General features: G+C 41.8%; 1 protein-coding gene across 2 annotated transcripts in view; it reads left to right on the forward strand.

The window, feature by feature from the left end:
• The first annotated feature begins 17,812 nt into the window (after positions 1 to 17,812).
• Positions 17,813 to 19,029, forward strand: part of SH3RF2 (SH3 domain containing ring finger 2) — a 149,825-nt gene continuing 148,608 nt past the window's right edge. For both annotated transcript variants that reach the window (XM_010850456.1, XM_010850455.1), the window contains exon 1: positions 17,813 to 18,279. The gene's annotated coding sequence lies outside the window, so the exon portion shown is untranslated. The remainder of the gene's footprint in view (positions 18,280 to 19,029) is intronic.

Raw genomic sequence — 19,029 nt, forward strand, 5'->3', positions numbered from 1 at the left:
GATGCCATCCAACCATCTAGTCTTCCATCGTCCTCTTCTCCTCCTACCTTCAATCTTTCCTAGCATCAGGGTCTTTTCCAGTGAGTCAGCTCTTTGCATCATGTGGCCAAAGTATTGAAGTTTCAGCTTCAGCATCAGTCCTTCCAATGAATATTCGGGGTTGATTTCCTTTAGGATTGACTGGTTAGATGTCCTTGCAGTCCAAGGGACTCTCAAGAGTCTTCTCCAACACCACAGTTTGAAAGCATCAATTCTTTGGTGCTCAGCCTTCTTTATGGTCCAGTTCTCACATCTGTACATGACTACTGGAAAAACCATAGCTTTAACTATATAGACCTTTGTCAGCAAAGTAATATCTCTGCTTTTTAATATACTGTCTAGGTTTTTCATAGCTTTTCTTCCAATGAATGAGCATCTTTTAATTTCATGGCTGCAGTCACCATCTGCAGTGATTTTAGAGCCCAAGAAAATAAAGTCTCTCACTATGTCCATTGTTTCTCCATCTATTTTCCATGAAGTGATAGGACTGGATGCCACGATCTTTGTTTTTTGAATGTTGAGTTTTAAACCAGCTTTTTCACTCTCCTGTTTCACCTTCATCAAGAGCCTCTTTAGTTCTTCTTTGCCTTCTGCCATAAGGGTGGTGTCATCTGCATATCTGAGGTTATCGATATTTCTCCCTGAAATCTTGATTCCAGCCTGTGCTTAATTCAGCCCAGGATTTCGCATGATGTACTCTACATATAAGTTAAATAAGCAGGGTGACAATGTACAGCCTTGACGTACTCCTTTCCCAATTTGGAACCAGTCTGTTATTCCATGTCCTATTCTAACTGTAGCTTCTTGACCTGCATACAGGTTTCTCAGGAGGCAGATAAGATGTCCTGGTATTCCCATCTCTTGAAGAATTTTCCACAGTTTGTTGTGATCCACACAGTCAAAGGACTTGGTGTAGTCAGTGAAGAAGAAGTAGACGCTTTTCCTGTAATTCTCTTGCTTTTTCAATGATCCAACGAATGTTGGGAATTTGATTTCAGGTTCCTCGGCTTTTTCTAAATCCAGCTTGTACATCTGGGAGTTCCCAGTTCACATATTGTTAAAGCCTAGACTGGAAGATTCTGAGTATGACCTTGCTAGCTTGTGAAATGAGTGTAACTGCAGTAGTTTGAACAATCTTTGGCATTGCCTTTCTTTGGGATTGGGATGAAAACACCTTTTCCAGTCCTGTGGTCACTGCTGAGTTTTCCAAATTTGCTGGCATATTGAGTGCAACACTTTCACAGCATTATCTTTTAGGATTTGAAATAGCTCAGCTGGAATTCCATCACCTCCACTAGCTTTGTTTGTAGTGATGCTTTCTAAGACCCACTTGACTTCACATTCCAGGATGTCTGGCTCTAGGTGAGTGATCACAGCATCGTGGTTATCCAGGTCATTAAGATCTTTTCTGTACAGTTCTTCTGTGTATTCTTGCCACCTCTTTTTAGTATCTTCTGCTTCTGTTAGGTCCATACCATTTCTGTCCTTTATTGGGCCAAATTTGCATGAAATGTTCTCTTGTCTTCTCTCATTTTCTTGAAGAGATCTGTAGTCTCCCATTCTATTGTTTTCCTCTATTTCTTTGCGTTGTTCATTTAGGAAGGCTTCTTTATCTCTCTTTACTATTCTTTGGAACTCTTCATTCAGATGAGTATATCTTTCCTTTTCTCCTTTGCCTTTTGCTTCTCTTCTTTTCTCAGCTATTGTAAGGCCTCCTCAGACAAGCATTTTGCCTTTTTGCGTTTCTTTTTTCGGGGATGGTTTTGATCACTGCCTCCTGTACAGTGTTACAAACCTCCTTCCATAGTTCTCCAGGTACTCTATCAGATCTAATCCCTTGAATCTATTTGTCACTTCTACTGTATAATTATAAGGGATTTGATTTAGGTCATACCTGAAAAGCCTAGTGATTTTACATATTTTCTTCAATTTAAGTCTGAAATTAAAGTCTGCATTGGCCATAGCAAACACCCTCTTCCAACAACACAAGAGATGACTCTACACATGGACATCACCAGATGTTCAATACCAAAATCAGATTGATTATATTCTTTGCAGCTGAAGATGGAGAAGCTCTATACACTCAGCAAAAACAATACCGAGATGACTGTGGCTCAGATTATGAACTCCTTATTACAAAATTCAGACTACATTATGACCCCTACTCAAAAACAAAACAAAACAAAATAAAAGAATAATAGTAGCTTACTTCCATCTGGTGTCGATAGCCTGTCCTGTTATCAAAGTGTAGCCTGAGACCACATATGAGCCCTACCTGGGAATTGGTTAGAAATGCAATTTCTCAGCCTCCCCAAAGACTTAAGAACCAGAACTCCTGCGGAAGGAGTCCAACAATCCATTTTAACAAGGTGACTGTGTGATCCTGGGGCTTCCCTTGTGGCTCAGCTGGTAAAGAATCCACCTGCAATGCGAGAGACCTGGGTTTGATCCCTGGGTTGGGAAGATCCCCTGGAAAAGGAAAAGGTTACCCGCTCCAGTGTTCTGGCCTGGAGAATCCCATGGACTATACAGTCCATGGGGTCACTAAGAGTTGGACGCAACTGAGTGACTTTCACTTTCACTGGGTGATTCTGATGCTCTAAGGTTTGGGAACCCTGGCTCACCTCACTGAGTCCTTACAATGACCATGGAAGATATAGCAAGTGCTGGGCATCACTGTTCCCGTTTTTACAGAGAAGAAACCTAAGTCTCAAAAATATCAAGTGACCTGTCCCAAGTCAGTAGCAACACCAGGATTGGAATACAGGGAGTTCTCTTCCCCAGTTCCCACTTCTCTAAACATGTGTTTCCTCACTGGTGGAAAGTCAGCAGGGGAGAGAGTCTGAGATGCAAACAGCCATTCCTATGGAAACCGATGAGAAGTATTGGGTTGGTCCCAAAGTTCATTCGGGTTTTTCCCTACCATCTGACAGAAAAACCTTAATGAAATTTTTGGCCAACCCAACAGTTTTAGTCAAGGGTCAGGAAAGAAATGAACATCTATTGAACATCAGTTACGTGCCAGTCACTGTACCCAAACATCTCACCTCATTCCATTGTCCCAGAAGACCAGGCCAGGTAGGCATTCTGAAATCAGGTCAGGTAGGATAAGCCACTTTCCCAGGCTCTCACAGCTCAGGAAGTTGCAGAGTGGCACCTGAATCCTGCTTAGTCTGCCTCTAAGAATCCTCACAGCCTCCCTGAGGCACACTTACACATTCAGCAGATGCAGGTGTCCTCATGGCAGAAAGAGCAGAAAGCCAGGGTTGAGTGCATAGGGAGCAACGAGTGAGATCACCCTGCTCCAGGGCTGAAAAACCACCTCGACAGCAATTGTGGGGCTTTCGCAGCGTCACCAGCCACCCCGGGCTGCTCCTCCCTTCCCTCCCTTCTGTCTCAAAAACCACCAACTTTTCCCTTTCCCCTTGTGGGACAGGGAAGTCAAGTTCTTACCAAGTTAAGCATGCTTATTCTCTTCCTATTAACTGAGTATTCATCTACCTTTCCAGGGAAGCCAAGCCTTTTGTGGGTAATGATGCCAGAAATGGGTGAATTGCCAGTAGAAATTCTAGCAATACTCAGCGAGGATTATCATAATGTTTCGGATGCCTTTAACCAGCTCCCCACACAGAATATATACACACCCTCGAAACTGGTTTGGAATTTACCAGCAATCTTCCAAGTCGATGGATTAATTAACTTGCAGACAATGTACAACATGTCATGAAATGTCTAAAATCAAGCAGCACGGGAAGGTAAAAAACTTAAAGCTACTATTTCTCACCCATCATTTTGTAGCATGTTATTTCTTTTTTAACACATTGCTCTTTCTTTTCACTTCAGAAAAACACACCAGTATTTCCACCCCCTCCCCCTTGGTTCATGGAATCAAGGGAACGTAAAATGAAAACGCTGGGTAAAAATATTTGTTGACATAAATATATTGATATATGTGCGCTGAGCTCAGTCATGTCTGACTCTTTGCAGCCCCATGAACTGTAGTCTGCCAGACTCCTCTGTCCATGGGATTTCCAAAGCAAGAATGCTGGAGTAGGGTACCATTTTCTACTCCAGATATTGATATAAAACAGCCCCAAATCTCCCTAGTTAAAAACCAGTCATTGGCTCTCAGGTGCTTTCAGGATGGGGTCCAGGCATCCAGGCTGCTCTGTCAAGTGCCTGTGATCAGGTAGCTGCCCAGGCTGGCCCGAAAGCCTGACATCTCCTGCCACAAAGCCAGTACTCAGGCTCTACGGAGTACGGGCTGTTCCCAGAAGACTCCAGGTCCTCTCCTGCCTTCATGCCTTTACACCTGTGGGTCTCTCAACAGCCCCCTCCATTCCTTTACCAAACTACTCCTCCTGCTCATCTCTCCCAACTTAGCCCAGGTGCCGCCTCTTGAGGGAAGTCTTCCCCAACTTCCACTGGGGTCTCCCGAGGCACCGTGTGCTGACCCTCACCACAGGACTCTTCAGTCTGTTTGATTTGATGTCACCTCCAAAGCTGGGAGCTTCGTGCAAATACCTCACTCTCATAGGGGTACAACACAGGGCCAGACACATGGGAAGCACTCAGAAGATGTGTCTATGTTGATGGCAGCAGAGCCCAGGCTGTTCTTTCTTTTTTCTTTTTTTTGACCTCACCATGCAGCATGCAGGATCTTAGTTCCCAGACCAAGGATCAATCCCAACACCCGCTGAAATGGAAGCCCCAAATTTTAACCACTGGACCACCAGGGAATTCTCAGAACATCTTTGTTGAATGAAAGAGTGAATGAATGACAGTTGATCATTTAGATATCCTTTGTCTTACAAGCTCTGGGCACACCATGGAAATGACAGAGACAATCATTCTATCCCAACATTCTTAAAATGCTACTTCCACCATTGAGGACTCATACAGTGCAACATGACTAGAAGTACCTCGAGGCTGTAGAAACCCTAGTCCAAAGCAGTATCCAGACAAGTCCATCATCATTATGTAGATGAGCCCAGGGGTCTCCACCAGATTCAAGATTCTTACTGTCAGTAATATAACCAAAGCTGGACCAAAGTCCGGGAACTGGCTCCAGTCTGAAATGGATTGGAAACTCATTCTGGTTCAGACCTTTCTAGCATAAGGCCAGTGAAGTAGGTATGTTTGTATTTGTCATAAAAGCAATAAAGAAACAAGAAAGCTTCACTGCTCTACAGCCCAGCTGATGGGAAGGGTGAAGGTGTGTGCAGCTGCAAGTTCAAGAGCTACCCAGCACTCTGTGTGCACCAGCTCTCTATGCCAGACCATGGCGTCATACCAAGTCTTCCAGCAGACTGCCTTCTGCCTGAGGGGCCCGTGGCTGGTGGGGTCAGAAGCAGGGGATGGGACACTATCTGGACAACCAACAAAACTGTCAAACCCTAGGCTACATGAGGCTGTGCTGAGTTGCCTTGCAGGTGGGGTGGGGGGAGCTATGTGGCAGATCTGAATATCTTCATGGAAGGAAGCAGACACTTATGATCTATACCACAGTTCTCTTGCAGGGGAGTCATGGCCATGGGACCAGCTGTCCATCAAGATGCTCCTGGTGGTCAAGGTTATTCCCATGAGCCTACTCATCTTGCCAGATCTGATCCATTCAGGGGGCATCTCCTCACTGGGGCATACCTTGGACCTGCACATTTCCAAAAACCACTTACTTTCCATTACCTTGAACCAGTCTAAGTCTTATCTCCAAGACCTGTCCAAGGATGTGGATTTCCAGGTCACTGTGGAGGCCCTAGCCCTTGCTCCTCAAGGGTATAGGCCCCTTACCCACTCACCTCAACCAATAACCGGGTTCTATAACAGTCCTAAAAACCCTCAAACATAGAGCAATGTGTAGAACGTGGAAAACTGTGCTCTGATATTGGCCCATAATATAATTCTTCAGAGGTAGCTACTGGTGTGGCTTCCCTGGTGGCCCAGCTGGTAAAGAATCTACCTGCAATACAGAAGACCCAGGTTTGATCCCTGGGTAAGGAAGATCCCCTAGAGAATGGACGGCAACCCACTCCAGTATTCTTGCCTGGAGAAGTCCATGGACAGAAGGGCCTGGCAGGCTACAGTCCATAGGAACACAGAGAGTCGGACATGACTGAGCGACTAAGCGTGCACGCACACAAGAGTATTTTAGAGATTGACGTGCCATAAGCCTGCAAGGCAAACCAGTGTACAGATGACCTCGTACAGTATTTTTTAAAATATTTCAATTAGTTGCCATGAATTAAACATCAAAAGGTTCTTGTATCTGAGATAGTTTTGTGGGGATTTGAAGGTGGCAGAGAGGGAAATAGAGTGTCACACAGTAGCATGAAAAATACCATCACTTACAGCTTCTCTTGGAAAATCCAAAGATCCACCACCCTACCAGTAATGACTATCTGAAGCTGAGTAAGTACCAGTTACTTCCATACTGGGTGTGCTCTCAAGGTTGTTACAGTCCCTACCTGACCCATTTATGAAACCAGTCTGGCCCTCATATGCATTTGAGTTTGCAATCATTGATGTCGATCCTTATGAAACCCTTCCATAACACGAGTATTAAGAGGCGCTGCCTATAATTTTCTCTTTTTTAGTATATCCAGATCAATACACACAGCTCTACCTATGTATTCCTCTGAATGACCACATTATGGTCCCTTCCTGCCAGTGATTTAGGTTAGCCCCATTTATCTTCAGTTACAAACAAAAAGTAACAGTAAAAACCCTTGTCTGTATCTTTGTATATTTGGGCATTTTTCATTTTTTAAAATTGCATTTATTTACAAAATAATACAAAATGTACTCTTTTCGGCTGTGCCGGGTCTTCATTTCTGCATGCGGGCTTTCTCTGGTTGTGGCGAACGGGAGCTACTCTCCAGCTGCGGTGCAGGGGCTTCTCATTCCGCGGGTCGCTCCTGTTGTCGGGCACGGGCTCTGTGGAGCGCTGGCTCCAGGAGTTGCGGTACACAGGCTCAGTTGCCCCCTTGCAGGTGGAATCTTCTGGGAGCAGGGATTGAACCCGTGCCCCCCGCATTGGCAGGCATATTCCTAACCACTGGACTACCCGGGAAGTCCTGGGCATTTTTGCTGAATAAACTTCAAAATGTGAAATTAGTAAAAGAGAATAATGCATATTTAAAATGTCAATACATAAGGCCAAAATACTGAAGTTGGGTTAGAATCCAAGCCATATTTTGTCCCCAAGAAAGAGGCAAAGAGTGGTTGAGACTGGAGAGAGGGATCAGAGATGAATTGCCCAACTCACAAACATAGAGAACAGACTTGTAGTTGCCAAGCCGGGAGGGGAAAGAAGTGAAGGATGGGTTGGGAGTTTGAGATCAGCAGATGCAACTATTATACACGGAATGGGTAAGCAGCAAGGTCCTGGTGCATAGCACAGGGAACTACATTCAATATCTTGTGATACATCACAAAGAAAAAGAATATGAAAAAGAACATAAATATGTGTATAACTGAATCAGTTTGCTATACAGCAGAAATTAATTTAACACTTTGTAAATCAACTCTACGTCAATAAATAAATTTTTAAAAAAGAGATGAACTGTCCAACATGTGAGCCCTCTTCTTGAATAACCATACTCTTATATTCCTGATCTACCCACAGATGATGACCACAAAGACAATATTGCAAATGGAAAATGCAGATGCAGCAGGACAAATATACTTTAGACTTCTAGCTAAAAATGATTTCAGTCACCTCATAAACTGGGCATGAAAACAAAATGATATAATAATTCTGGTTATATTTATGGAATTCTCCATTTGTTGTTATAAGCCAAAGGAATTTTTTTCATTTTTCATTGGTGTACAGCTGCTTTACAATGTTATGCTAATTTCTGCTGTAGCACAAAGTGAGTCAGCTGTATGTATACATATGTCCTCTTCTTCTTGAGCCTTTCTCCCACCCATCCACCCCCATCCCACCCCTCTAAGTCAGCATGGAGCACTGAGCTGAGCTCCCTGTGCTATACAGCGGCTTCCCACTAGCTATCTGTTTTATGCATGGTGGTGTATACGTCAATCCTAAAATCCCAGTTGGTTGCACACTTCCCTCCCCCCACCATGTCCACGTGTCTGTTTTCTCCATCTGCATCTCTATTCCTGCCCTGCAAATAGGCTCATCTGTATTATTTTCTAGATTCCACATGTACGTGTTAATATACCGTATTTGTTTTTCTCTTTCTTACTTCACTCTGCATGACAGACTCTAGGTTCATCCACATCATTACAAGTGACCCAATTATTTCCTTTTTATAGCTGAGTAATATTCCATTGTATATATGTACCAAATCTTCTTTATCCATTCATCTGTCGATGGACATTTAGGCTGCTTCCATTTCCTGGCTACTTAAACAGTAAAATCAAAGAAATTTTTATACAAATATTTTGATTAGTTTTTATTTAGTTCTTTGATAGTTCTTGTTGTCTTATCTATTTAAAAAAATACTCCCTATACTTTCTCTCAGGCAATGGCACCCCACTCCACTTTCACTTTTCACTTTCATGCATTGGAGGAGGAAATGGCAACCCACTCCAGTGTTCCTGCCTGGAGAATCCCAGGGACGGTGGGGCCTGGTGGGCTGCCGTCTATGGGGTCGCACAGAGTCGGACACGACTGAAGTGACTTAGCAGCAGCAGCAGCATATTTTCTCTCTTTATGTTTCAGGCTTATTTCCATTTCTGTTCCTTGTATATTACTCTGATATTACTGTGTGAAGGTTGTGTATGTTTCCAAGTTTTGAGCTCTACTGAGTGGAACTAAAGATTAAAATCTGGGATCAAAATTACAACAAGGATTTGACTAAAATAGTCTCTCTTTATATGATAAATGCAGCAAGTGGGATGACTTGAAGGTTAAGAGTAGAGATTGCCTGGACATGAGTCCTGACTTCCCCCAAGCACTAGCTGGGGTGAAACAAAAACCTCTCTAAGCCTGTCTCCTCATCTATTAAGATTGGGCTAAGAATAGGGTTACAGTTCTTTGCATAGAATCTGTCACAAAATAATGTTTATTGTTAGTATCTATTCTAACACAATAGCCAACCTCCACTCCCTCTTAAAGTGTAGAAGATGCTACAATGCCCAAGACCACATAAGCCACTGGGCAGCTACTCTGTGAGTTGATAATCATGTAATGGCCAAATCGGAATGAATAACTCCTTCAGAAAAGAAGCCAGAAGTTGGGCTCAGTCTTAAGCTGTACTTTAGATACAACATGATAAATAATAAGAGGTCTGGTAAGAGGATAATGGCTAACCTTTACTTAGCACTAACTCTGTATCACACTCTTTGAAGCATTTTATAAGCATCTTCTCAGGGTATGCTTACAGCGATCCTATGGAGTGAGCGCTATTATTATCATCCCTGTTTTACAGATGAGAAAACCAATTATATGATGTTTAATCAACTTTCTCTAAGTCATCCTCTTATTTAATAAGATGGCATGGCAGAAAGAAAAACAAATATTGTATAATACCACTTATATCCGGAATCTAGAAAAAATGGTACAGATAAACTCATTTGCAAAGCAGACACAGAGACACAGATCTAGAGGACAAATGCATCGATACCAAGGGGGGAAGAGAAGGTGAGATGAACTGGGAGATTGGGATTGACATATATATGCTGCTGTGTATAAAATAAATGACTAATGAGAACGTGCTGTATAGCACAGGGAACTCTACTCGGTGCTCTGTGATGGAAAAGGAAAGGGAAGGATGGGAAGGAAAGCCAAAAAAAGAGGGGATCTATATATGTATGTATGTATGTATGTGTATAGATGATTCACATTGCTATACAGCAGAAACTAATACAACATTGTAGAGCAACTATACTCCAATAAAAATTAAAAATATAAAAGATAGCATAGGCCTGCTGACTTCAGAGCTTATGCTGTTAACCACTATAGTAAGTTAGAAACAATGGCAGAAAGGAGTGAAGGGCAAAAGAAGGAGTTTGAGTGTTGTCAACTAATATCTTTCAAGCAACTACTGTGCACTAGACTATTCTAAGGGCTACCCATACATATTAGGAAGTTTATTCCTAATGTCATTCCTGAGAATTACGTATTACTGATAGCACTTTTGTGGATTGGTGGAGCTTAGAACTTTTGAACACCCGAGGACACAGCGCTGTTAGTGACAGAGGCGAGTTTCAAAGCATGTCTGCAGATTCCAAGTGTGAGGCTTTCTTCCTAGGAATGCAGTAAGAATTCCAAGCACAAATGACTCATCCTCACCACTCAGCAAATATTTATTTGTCTCAAGCACAAATGAACAACACAGACATGGTTCCTGCACCATGGAACAGGGATTATTTGGAAGAGAAACAATTTATAGGGCTAAGTGAGTAACATTTTATATATTGGATAATTAATAAGTAACAGCACATCACAGGGCCCAAAAAATGTCTAGTTGACTTGACAAATATTTACAGTAGCTCTAATTCTAATCCTCTCTTTTAAAAAAAGAGGAAGGTATTTGTTTATCATGTGTTTTCCTATTATCCTAGAAGACCTACTTATGAAGAAAGGCATGTAGGGAATTACTAAGGCATTCAGGGAATTACTAAGTTTTGCATTCAGGGACTTACTAAGTAGGGAATTACTAAATTTTGCAACTTTCCCACCTCTGATCTAAAGGACAAGATTGTGGTTACCCAATAGCCCAGGCAATAGTCAACTCTTGCACAGACTTGCCCTGAGTTTAATAAGTATTAAGGTTGTATCCTGCTTATGGTTTTGAATCAAAACATTTACTGATTTCATCAGAAAGGAAACTGTAAAGGAAAAGGAGAAAGACTGGTTTTGAGTGAAATAACTGATCACAGCCCTTTTCTTTTGTAAGGCACAGTATCTGTTATGGATTAATGTGTCTACATAGAGCAATTTTGGAGCTTTGGTTTTTATTTTTCTTTTCAATGGCTATCTTATCCATTGTAATTCATAGACTATTAGTGTTATAGGATTTAACTATTGTGAATGTTTTAGTTGTTTTAGTAAATCTATAGTGATTTAAGCTATTTTTATTATCTTTGAAAACTTTATTATACCAGTAATATATGTTCACTGTAGAAAAACTACAAACACACCTGAGCAAAATTAAAAAATTAAAATCAATTGATAAGTCCAGTGGGCAGAAGTAACTGTCACTGACATTTGGGCATATGTTCTTCTAGTCTCGATATTATATTTCTATTTAACATTCTTAAATAACCTGGGCTCATATGGCTTGTGAGTTTCTATTATCACTTAATTGTGTATGTCCTTCATGTCATTAAATATACATCTCCACTATAATTTGCAATAGTTTTAGTATGTGTCTATCTTCTATCATCTACTCCACTATTTATTTATCCATTTATCCATTACCCTATTGTTGGACATTAAGGATGTTTTAAAATACCACAAATAATTATATGAGGAACATATTTGGGTATATATCTGTTCCATTAGTATAAATTTCTAGAAGTAGTATTTCAGAGTCAAATAGGGACATATTTGTAAAACTGTGTCTAATTTTTTACTGGTTTCTTTGTTTTCTTTCTTTATTTTTTTTTTTTAAATAATTATAGACTCATGAAAAGTTGCAAACATGGAAGTAGTATGGGGAAATCCCTTGGACCCTTTCCTCAGTGATAATATCATATATAAAAACAATACAGTATAAAAGTGGAACACTGGTATAATATTAGGTAGGCCAAAAAGTTCATTTGGGTTTTTCTGTAAGATGGCATGGAAAAACCTGAATGAACTTTTTGGCCAACCCAATACAATACCTAGGCTACAGACTTCACTCAGATTTAAACAGCTGAATTATTTTTTTTAATATTAATAGAATGGTAAGATGTATTCTCTCTTTTCTACATCTACAGATGCCTTTAAAACTCTCACACAGCTGCCTTTAGAACTCCTTTCCAAAGCTCTGTAGAGGAAAGAATACAATGATGTATAGTAGACTATTGTCTTTTATTAAAAATTAAAAAGAAGAAATGCAAGGAAAACTCTCTCACCCAATGCAGAGGTGGTTGAGTCAACATTTATGGCACAGAAAACAGGTAGGATTTTGTCCTTCTTTTGGTTCTTTGCATCACTCCAGTTCCTTTACTAGGGTGGTTTCAAAAAGCAGGGGTACCCCAACACAAAATAAGTAACCGTGAGTCACACAGGGAGAAAAGCATTCATTTCTCTTTCAGGCCTTTGATTACATCAAGGAGAAAGCCTCAGTTTAGGGCTGGTCTTCAATGCCTCTCTCATACTTGGTAATTCTCCCTCTAACAAACTGTTCAGGCTTCAAGTTCAGAGGTAGGCAGGCAATATCAGTCAACTGGAATTCAATAGCATTTTATTAGTTTAATGAAATGCATTTTTGCCTTCAAATTGCAGCAGATGAAACTGGTTTTCCATTTACAGAGTATTTTTGAAGTTCCCTTTTAAAATAAATTTATTTCAACAAAAAAGTGATTTTATGTAAAAAAAAAAAAAATGTGATTATGGCTAAAAGCAACCAAACAGGGATCTAGTTCCCCAACTAGATCCCCAACCAGGGACCCAACCTGCACCCCGTGCAGTGGAAGCACAGATTCTTAACCACTGGATCACTAGGAAGTCCTGTGAGAGCATTTTGGTCAGTAAGAAATTGACCAGTCACCTGGCCTTGCATATTCTCCTTAAGAGTTGAGCTTGGGAGAGAGGCAGAACAAACTGACTCCTGGTTCTCTTATGGGATCTGCCTACACAAGTGAAAAAGGTGAAGACAATTCTATAGCTATTAAGCACTTATTTGATACATAATTTCATAGACTCCTCAGAACAACTCCATGAGATAGGTTTCATTAGTAACTTCATTGGAAACATGAGGAGTCCAAGGGATAGAAGAATGGAATAATCAGCCCAAGTAATCCATCTAGGTACTGGCAGGGTACACATTCAGACTAGGTGACTGCTGGTTCCTACCACTGTCATGAAATTTAAAGACCATTAGTCATCTCTGGGCTTTCCCAGAGGCTCAGCAGTAAAGCATCTGCCTGCAATGCAAGAGATGCAGGAGACTTGGGTTCGCTCTCTGGGTCAGGAAGATCCCCTGGGGGAAGGCATGGTAACCCACTCCGGTATTCTTAACTGGGAAATTCCATGGACAGAGGAGCCTGGCAGGCTACAGTTCATGGGGTAGCAAAGAGTTGGGCACAACTGAGCACGCATGCATCCGCAGTCATCTCGAGAAAATTTGGCATGACCCTTTATCCTTGCCAGGATTTGGGGTCACTGTGGGTCTGGTGATTGCATAGGAATTCCCTAAAGTATATTCCTGACCTGCAGACATCCTTCTGATTAGAAAGGAAATTTCAGTTCAAAAAAGACAAAACATCTAATAGCCATTCAACCACTGCCATTCTGCTTTCCTACACATTTCCACTCTTGGAAAGATGTCTACGTTTCTCCGATCCTTGAATAGTTCCAAAGGTTTTCCTATACCATTAGAAAACCAAATCACAAGGGCAAATTCAGCTTCATGGAAACAGATAATAGAGCTTCATTCAAATATTTAAAACCTATATTCAAATTTATACTAGGTACTGAGGACAGAGAGCTAGGAATTACAAAGCATGGGGTCTGCCAACAAGAGTTGGCAGGGATAGTCAACAGAGTCTTCATGACCCCTTGACATAATACCTCAGATTTCCAGCAACTGAACTCCTTTAATGGACTTATGGATTTGTTTACAAATGATTAGGTTTATGGAAAAGCTCCTAAGACTTCCAAAGTGTTAAGAACAGATCAAATGAAAAGATATCATTTAGATATCTCTAAAACGATATCTCCAATGAGTAAGCCAATTTGATTGACAAAACTGTCTGTACAGCTGTTTCATGATTTAATTTTAAATTTGAAAGACACTATCTTAGCCTGAGACAAAGACTTGCTTTTTTGAAGGCAATTTATCTGGGAGCAAAGGTTAGGGATGAAAGAGTGATACAGGGAATGAAGGAGAGATGATATGAGGATGCGTTATCGCATTAGCCACCCAATGAGTGAGTGGTACTCATGCCACAGAACCTTCTGAACGTGCGTCTTAGTCACTTCAGTCATGTCTGACTCTTTGCAGTTCATGGGATTCCATGAACCTTAGCCCACCAGGCTCCTCTGTCCATGGAGTTCTCCAGGCAAGAATACTGGAGTGGTTGCTGTGCCCTCCTCCAGGGGATCTTCGCGACCCAGGGAGTGAACCCTCACCTGTTACGTCTCCTGCATTTACAGGCAGTTTCTTTACCACTGTGGCCACCTGGGAAGCCACTGAACCTTCTGAAGAGTCTTAGGAAATCTCAGGACTGCTCACTCCAAAGGATGAGAGGAAGAAGCATTTACCATAGACTCACCATTAGTGACAGGTGGTCCACACTTTAGGATCATGCACTTGTGACTAGAGAACAAGTTCCTATGGGTATCCCATGTTGCAACATCAGAGAAACTCTGGAGCAGGAAGCAGGAAGTACATAGCAGGATCCTGACAGTGCCAGGTAGCAACCACTTGAATCTGGCAAAACCTCTTAGTATAAGACATGAGGCGGAGAACAAAGTGACATTCAAGAAGTCTCCAACATAAAACTATTATCAACAACCCAGATACATTTTTTTTTTTTTTCTGGCCACACCACAAGGCATGCAGGATCTTAGTTCTGGACCAAGGATCAAACCTACACCAGTTGCATTAGAAGCGTGGAGTCTTAACCACTGGACCACCAGGGAAGTCCCTGCTTAGACACAGTTTTTAAAAAAATTCTGCCATTCATTCATAAATGCACCCAAAAAACATTTATTAAGCATTAACCACATGCCAGTGTCTATGTTAAGTACAAGGGATAGAGTAGTTTGTCTATTATAAGTGCTTTGCTCTCTTGGAACTTGCAGTCTACTGGGGGGAATCAAGGATTCAATAAATTATTACAAAAATTACTGAATTACAATTGTGATAACTGTCATGAAGCATAGGATGATAAAGTTTCTAGTAATGAGAATCAAGGAAGGCTTCCTGGAGGAAGTGGCATTTAAGCTAAAACTTGCAGAGGAGATGGTGAAGAAAACAAAGTGTAGGAGTGTAACTAGGAAGAGAGCAACTAGAAAGCAAGTTGCAGGCAGAAAGAAGGAATGTGAACAAATACCCTATGGCAGAAAAACTTAAACTATCCTGAGTAAAAAGAAAAATCCAGTGGAACTGGAGTGGATGAGTGAGGGGGAAACATGGGCATAAGTCGATGAGTGAGCAGGAACCATATCACGTCTGGCCTGACAGGTCAGAAAAAAGATCTCGATTGTATCCTAAGGTCAATGGGAATCTACTGAGGGATATTGCACGGGGGAATATTTACGATCAGATTTTTTTTAAAAAACATAAATCAAGGTATGCTTGTACATACAAGCAACAGAAGCTCGTAAATATCACACAGCAGGTATTTAAAAAGAGCACAGTCTGTAATCAGTACATAATCGTACAAATATAAACAGGAGTGCCGATGGGGTGCGGGTGGTGGCTGAGCCTGGAGTCTGGGAAGCCTTGCAGAGTTCACCTCTTTGCTTGTTTTGGAGGGCTGGTTGTTCAGTTGATCTGATGCCAGGTTTGCATTGGGTAAGCCAGGATGAAATCCCCATTGAAAACTCTTCCCCTGCTTCAGAAGCTTCAAAAGAAAATTTCTCCTCAAATTTCCACTAAGACTAACCTCGTAGGTGGGCGGTGGTAGGGACCACCTACAGGGCTTGACCTGAAAGGTGCTAAAACACCACTCCTGTTCAGTGTAAACTTTCTCTGCCCCACATTAGTGTTGAAATTCTACCATCACCATTTTATTATGAAGAAATTTTAATTATTAAATATAGTAGCACTGGATCTATTCTGACTTTCTGAAATGGAGTGTTCTCAGGGATGGGAGAATCTGAAGCTTTTTGAGATGATTGGCCACATAGGAATAGGGAGGGCCCGTGAGATGGGGTAGGTTACAGGAGGCATCCATAATATTGTGTATGAATCTTCACATAACACTTATGTAAACATACATGGTGTACTTAGGGCAAATACATAACTTTATAAGACGGGGAACAAAAATGACAAGGAACCTAGGCCCTGGGATTAGGCCAACCTAGATCACAACCTCTGTGACTCTGGGAAAGTTATAGCATCTGCCTTGTAGGGTGGTTGGCAGGAAAAGGAGATAGTCTGTTCAAAGGGTTAGCACTGCCCTGGGGCATAAATGTTACATTACTTGTCCTTGTGCAAGCATGTGTGTGCCAGTGTGTGAACGTGCAGATGTGGGTATGTAAGAGAGAGAGAGGATGTCCAAGAACAGGAGAGGGGAGCAGGTAGAGTTCCCACAGGAGTGGCCCTCTCTGCAGGGTGAAAGGACAGGGGCCGCTCACAGAGGAGGCAGATCAGCTTTACCAAGCGGGGACAGCAAAGGGTCTCAAATGGCAAGGGGCTTCCTAATAAGCACAAAATCTAAAGTGGAAATTAACCGAAGGAGACAGGTAATAGAGTGAGGTGTGGTAGTGTTGAAGCTCAAAACACCCTCCATAAAAGGGAGAGGAAAAAAAAAGAATTGAAAGTGATCTCTGAAATTGACACAGATCCAAACTAGGGCTCTGCACCTGGGGGACATATGACTTCATCTGCTCCATCCCTAAGATCTCCCCTGTTTTGAGCTTCAAGCACGCTTACTTTTTCAGAACTGACACGGAAGAACTTTCTAAAACAAACAAATCACCACAATCTGTTTGCTTTCTGCCTGATAAGGAATTGTCAGCCTTATGTCTGAGAGAGAAGACACAGTAAAAAGAGAACACCCACTCTCTAGTCCCAGCTCTGCCCCTAGCTCACTGAGCAACTTCAAGGAATCTCCCAACTTCAAGAATCTCTCAGCAGCCTCGTCTGCCAAAGAATTTGATTGGTCACTTTAGTCATTATCTTTTGACTTTCTGCTGTCTTAGATGAGGTCCAGCTCACCTCAACCATCTCTCCTCCTCTTAAAGTTGTATTACCACAGGACACAGTAGTGAAGGAGGCCACAGATCACCTGCCTCTTGCTCACCGTGTCTCTTGGGATGACTTATTTAATGTCTCGGGTCTCTGTTTCCTTCTTCATAAAATGAGGGTAAGAGGCCAGTGTATCATTGGGTTGATAGCAGCATTAAATGAGTTCATGAAGATAAAATATTTACAACAACACTTGGCACAGATAAGGGCTACACTACTCTGTTGTTAGGTATTAATAATAAGATTATTATTATTTACTTTATTGGATAACTTTGTAGTGTAGTGTTAAAGTGTTAAATTAAATATACTATTGATAAATCAAGAAATAGAAGTATAAGCATTATTTGGGGCTATAAAAGGCTCCAGTGGGTAGGGTAAGGGAAGCTGGAATATTACTTTTTCTTTTTACCTTTTTAAATTTATTATTATTTGGACCATGCCACATAGCTTGGTGACTTGTGGGATTTTAGCTTCCCGACCAGGGACCAAACCCAGCCCTTGGCAGAGAAAATTCAGAATTCTAACCAGTAGACCACCAGGTAATTTCTACTAGCCCTCTTGTGCTTTGATTTTTCAAGGATGTGTCTGGACTACCACAACACTGTTGCTTTGTTTTGTTTTGTTTTTAATTTCATAAGATTGAGCAAATAGATCACTCAAGTCCGTCTCAAATCTCAGTTAAAGGACTGGCTGATTTTATAGAGTAGTACTTTTTAGGTGACCAGTTTATCTTTGTGTTCACAGCTACCTTAATACGTTTCAACTTTTCAGGAAATCCTCATAAAGGTTTGAAATAAACACAATCACCTTGGCATGTTCATAACTTGAGTGTGTTTCAATTTCCGGGAAAGGACAGAAAATGAGGAAGGGGAAATATAAACTTTGTAAATACTTAACCTTAGAGGAAATTGACTTGTATTTTGCCCCCTTGTAATCTTTTCCCTGAAATCGACTCCCACAAAGGAAGGATCGGTAGCAGAGTGTGAGAGTGCAAAGGACAGAACGGCGGTGAAAGCGTTAACTGGGCTGGGTAAGGCGATCCCTGAAAAGAGTTAAGACTCGAGTTAAAGTTTTCAAAGCGGCGGCAGCAGCAGCTCCAGGAGAAACGGAAGCCGGTGGAGGGAGCCTGGCGGAGCATCGAGGACAGTGCTGAGCTGAACTCAGTCCCGAGCTGAACTCAGTCCCGGGTGGCAAGCTCAAGGTTAGTGGCCCCCCGCACACCTCCGCGTGCTGACATCTTTGGAGCTGTCTCAGGAGGCTGGGCGCCTTCTCCCAGCCTGGCTTGTCCTGTCTGCCTGACTCCACCAGTGGGGCCACCGGCTCGTGCCAACCCTCCCGCTACGGGTTCCCCTAAGCCCTGGAGCTGAGAGGGATCGGGACCTGTTCCCAAGCCACTTTCCTTAAGAGGAGGGGGGTACTTCTCAGACATCCACAAGGAAACTGTTTCTGGAACAAGGGTAATTTTCAGAATATACACACACACAGGTACACACACACACACACACACACACACACACACACCTGTATGTACTGCCCCATCTTGGTTCTTGCAGGCTGTGACCACAATCCCAAATTCCTATCTGCTTCAGTTGAAACTGAGAAGTTGTCAAAGTAACAAAACAGGCTGTGCAACTTTATCGTGTGGGAGGGATAGTGTCTCTGAGGCTAAGATAATCAAGGTAAGAAGGCAAAAAAAAAAAAAAAGAGGTACGAAAAGAAAGAAAAAAACTTTCAAGCTCCACAGCCTGGAGTTGAGGCAAAACAATTTTTGAAAATTAGGTTCTCGTAGAAATTGTACATTGCTAGAACAAAATAAAGGGGGAAGATGTACTGTGAAGGACAGAATTCTACAACTACGGGAGATTCCCATACACTTATGTAAACAGCTTGTTATCAGCGTGATGCAGATAACAGATACACTTAAAGAAGGGAAAGAGAGAAAATAGCTTCA

This window comes from Bison bison, unplaced genomic scaffold (genome assembly GCF_000754665.1).
Source record: "Bison bison bison isolate TAMUID 2011002044 unplaced genomic scaffold, Bison_UMD1.0 scf7180017864291, whole genome shotgun sequence".
Lineage (NCBI taxonomy): Eukaryota > Metazoa > Chordata > Mammalia > Artiodactyla > Bovidae > Bison > Bison bison.